Raw genomic sequence first — 4,790 nt, 5'->3', positions numbered from 1 at the left:
GCATCGGTGGTTCAGTGGTAGAATGCTCGCCTGCCACGCGGGCGGCCCGGGTTCGATTCCCGGCCGATGCAAATTTTATATTTTTGAACTTTTTTTTTTTTAAACTATAAATACAATATAAATACAAATCCTGGATCAAAATTGAGACTGATTCGATAATTATAATATAATTGTATCAACAATAATGAATATCCATATTGAATTAATTATCAAATACACGTGTCGATAAAAATATAAAAATTTGATACAGATTATTTAAAAATAAATTCAATTCAGTGAAAAACTCATGATTTTGGAAAAACAATGATTTTAGAATGATTTAATAACTTACCTATCTGTTAATATATTTGTGAGATTATTAAAAGATCGATTCTTAATAACTCAAAGTGCTACACTAATCTACATTTTTTCCAACTTTTATATTATTTTATCTTAGACTCTAGAATCAGTTTTCCACGGAATAGATCAACATCTAGAACTGACCTAAAACGATTAAAATAATGAAGATGATTGGACTGATTTTTAAGTGAGAGATACGAGCCACGAAAGGAGTGTACTAGTATCACTTGGATAATTAACCATTTTGGTGTAAATTAAAATTTATAGCACCGCGGTGAGAGCAAAAGCGGGCCGATCATCGGTAATCCAGGAACTGGTGTTGTGTACTTTCTATGATACGTCCAAACTTTTCCTCGAAACCCTTGTTTGTCGCGTGTGAAAGTGCAAGATCTTTCAGATACCTCCATCGTTTGTCCATTTTCGATATATCGTACAAACGATCGCAAGCGAATCGAAAGTCACTACGATACCATAGACAGTCTCCGATATATTATATATTATACGTTTTACAATTGATTTTCCTATAGTATCAATCCATATTTTCATATGGAGAAAAAAAATTCATAATTTTCTTTGATTCAAATTTCCTCAAAGCGAGCCTATCGGAACTAAAAAACAAATTCTACCCGAATAAGTTAACAACAACCAAGTACAACATTTTTTCCCAAAGATATTCCAATTACGTTAGAGTTAACAAAGTCATCGTCGAGCAATAAAAATCATCGCCTGCGCACCCTTGCGGTCTGCAACCCGTCCGAAGATGGGCGCCACAGCCGATCCAAGGATTCGCTCGCAAAAAAGCACCACAATCTTCCGTTCGCAAGAACGAACGACGCGAGGAATCCAAACAAAACCAAACCCCCATAAATCCACGCTATTTTTCCAATCCACACCGCGCGAACGTGTGCATCGAGGAAAATTAAATACCCAATGCAGGAAAGTTGGAGAAGAAGAAAAATGGAACGAGAGAATCTTCTCGTTTGGTTTCATGGGAAATCCGGTAACGATGATGGCGTTCCACGGGATTCGCCGTGACGAAATGAGGTGGAGATGAGGGGGGAGGTGAAGAGAGCTGTTCGTTTCGTCGGCCACTGTAAATCGTTGGCATCCTCCTTTCTTCCTTCCTTCCTTCCTTCCTTTCTTCCTTCTTTCCTTTCTTCCTTCTTTCTTTTCTTTCTTCGTTCTTTCCTTCCTTCCTTCCTTCCTTCCTTCTTTCTTTTCTTCCTTCCTTTCTTTCTTCCTTCTTTCCTTTCTTCCTTCGTTCTTTCCTTCCTTCCTTCCTTTCTTCCTTCTTTCCTTCCTTCCTTCCTTCTTTTCTTCCTTCCTTCCTTGCTTCCTTCCTTCCTTTCTTCCTTCTTTCTTTTCTTCCTTCGTTCTTTCCTTCCTTCCTTCCTTTCTTCCTTCCTTCCTTCCTTCTTTCTTTTCTTCCTTCCTTGCTTTCTTCCTTCTTTCCTTTCTTCCTTCCTTTCTTCCTTCCTTCCTTCCTTCTTTCTTTTCTTCCTTCCTTGCTTTCTTCCTTCCTTGCTTTCTTCCTTCTTTCCTTTCTTCCTTCTTTCTTTTCTTCCTTCCTTCCTTCCTTCCTTTCAGATGATCCACGGACGATCGCTTGCCTCGTTGGAGCAGGAAAAATAACGACACGAGAGGTAATCGAGAGCGATGCGCAGCAACTCCTCAAAAGATGGAGCGATACACCGCGAGACACCCCGGGGCGACTGCCTTTTAATGGGCCATTAACGATCGTTTTGTTACAGCTACAGCAGTTGACCGAGGAACGGTCGCGACACCTCGTTAATAGGCGATAAGTTGACAAGGATTGATATTGGAGAGATGTGGATCGAGGGTCCAGTGACGTGAGCGTTTCCCGGCTACACTTTGATTAGCGAGAAGAAGATGGAGTTTTCCGTGGAACGATATCTAAAGATGGAGCGGATTTATGCGTCGAATGAACGTATTTTGTTCTTTTCTATTAATTCTCAAAATTGTTGCAAATGAATGAGCCAAGTTCTTAATCGGAGTCACGGTTGACGGAGTAGATTGAAGAACAATTTTATAATTTTAATGACGAGTAGTTGAAGCGAAAATTGGGTTTTATTAGAAATGAAACGTTTGATCGACGCGATTGAAGAGAAGATAGAATCTTGTGTGTCGTAATTTTTTCCATTGGTTGCTGGTGTACTATTTCGAAGGAAAAGTATGAACTACGAGAAAGTGTGCTCGATCCAATCGAGACAGTTTTTCTAGGAAAACATTCTACTTTGTAGCTCGTTATATGTTTTCTAAATTTGAAACTTTTTTTCTTTCTTTAAATTTCCTTTCTACATCTATCATAAATAACAATTAAAACGATGAATTTGTCATCTTTGATGCTCGAATATTATACGCACAAAGATCACGATTCTGACAAAGGGAATAACGTATCGGTAACTCGAAGAGGAAGAGAACTGGTATAACGTCTCGCGCATAGACTCATGTAAAAATGAAAGGAAACGCGATCTCTGACAATAACAAACTGCCAGGATCACTTATATGGGAATGCAATCAAGTACCAGGCGGCGGTACCTTATCACTGTAACGATAAGAACGAAGACAAACAGCTTTCGTGTATCACATCTTCGCGAAAGAAAGAAAGAAAGAAAAAAGTCGAAATTCATAATTTCGACTTCGACGCCCGCCATTTTTTCGCTCCCAGTGAAAATTTCTTCGACTATACTTCCATTAATTCAATCGTTTAATCACACATTATTCGTAAATAGAAAATTGCACGCATTAATTTTTCTTTTCAGACGAATATCGTGGTGCAAGGTTGATGAATCTTCCAAGGTAATAACCTTGGAAGCAAGACAGAGGACGAAGGAAGTGGAGGACTGTGGCGGAAATGCTCGAAATCGTGGAACCGTTACACCGGCCATTTCGCATGAATACGAAATAATAATTTCGTAATAATTTCGATTCACGTATGAATACCAATGTTGTATGATATCATTAATGAAAATTTGTTCGTGCGATTATTTTAACGAAGTAGTAAAAAAAAACGTAAAGCTGAAATCAGATGAAATGTGATTTTTGTCGTAAGAAGAGATTGGAACGTTGATGTTTTAATGGATTTTTAGATTTATTACACACTTTATCTCTTTATCTTAAACTTACTGTTCGAGATAAATTATCACTAATTAATCAAAAATTAGCGGAATTTAATCGTAATCCTTCTTATACTTGCGAAATAAAATAATCACACCTCAAAGCTGTCTCCACAAGTGAGAATCGAGAGACACTTTGTTGGGATAAGGAAAAAAAAAAAAGGATCGGGTAAACAAGGGTGGTGCTTCGTTCCAGAATCGTGACTCAAAGTTACAACAACCTAAGGCTCGATACTTGTATCAATATTGAACACCATATATAATATGACTCGCCGATATCGAGTCAATTAAGCCTTTGATAAGCGAGACCATCCGAGTTAATGAACTCTAACGAGAAACATCCTTTTTCATGGAAAAAAAAAAAAAAGAAGAAGAAGCAAAAGATGTAATTAAAAAGATCACAAGAAAGAAAGGAAAATAATAAATTTCCAAGAATATTCGTCCAAGGTAAATTCGATGGAGGGAATTGAAAGAGGAGAGAGGCAGAAACAGGTTACGATGATTATTTCGTTGCGTGAATATTATACCGTTCCACGGTTTAATATTCGTTATAAGATTATGCCCAACCCTCTAAGAATCACGAACACCGACGATGATCAGATTGAAATTCATTAGGATTCGAGCGATGCATCGAGCTCGTGCTCGATAACACGCTGCACACGTGGATATATTTGACAAACGGTACTCCACGGGTTGCAGGAAGTTAGAAATCGTGCCTTGTACATTGCGTTTCATTTTTTGGGTTACGTCCGTGATAATATGTACCTTGGAAACGTGTTCCCTGTGTTGATAAAGCGTTTTCAGAGAAGATTTTGAGCGAAGAAAAAATATATTTCAAATATTTGGAATGTTCCAAACGTTGAACGTTGTTATTTTTAAAATCTTTTTAAGTAAATTTAACGTTGGAATAATTCAGAGGAAAGAAGAAAATAACTTTTTCGTTTCGGTGTAAATAAATATAAAAATATGTGAAAGGATTTGATGAAAACATTTTCCACGCTTTCTTCTGGAAAAGGAAGAGCGAACGAATTTTAACTTAATGTCGGTGCACGTTGTGTAACAAGACTTAGCACTTTATCACCGTGCATGTATACATTTGGAAAACAGCTTGCACGCAGGAAAAATGTATTTACACGAATTTTACATTTCTTGCTTATCCTCCTATCCTGAATAAAACTTTTTACTTCCGCCGGTTATTCGTACACTGACGACGCAACACAACACGTTAATTAAATTACATTTAATGATAGAAAGAAATGATAAAATTTCTTTAACCTCAAAAATTCTGTTGGAAATAAAAAAATATTCGAAAAC

General features: G+C 37.3%; 1 non-coding gene across 1 annotated transcript; it reads left to right on the top strand.

Moving 5' to 3' along the window:
- On the top strand, positions 1 to 71 carry Trnag-gcc. Its single transcript has one exon. It is a non-coding gene; the product is annotated as a tRNA-Gly (tRNA).
- The last annotated feature ends 4,719 nt before the right edge of the window (positions 72 to 4,790 follow it).

This window comes from Apis laboriosa, unplaced genomic scaffold, assembly GCF_014066325.1.
Source record: "Apis laboriosa isolate Shangri-la unplaced genomic scaffold, ASM1406632v1 scaffold202_cov151, whole genome shotgun sequence".
NCBI classification, from domain to species: Eukaryota; Metazoa; Arthropoda; class Insecta; order Hymenoptera; family Apidae; genus Apis; species Apis laboriosa.
The sequence above is the reverse complement of the archived record's forward strand: the minus strand, read 5'-3'. Positions and strand labels throughout refer to the sequence as shown.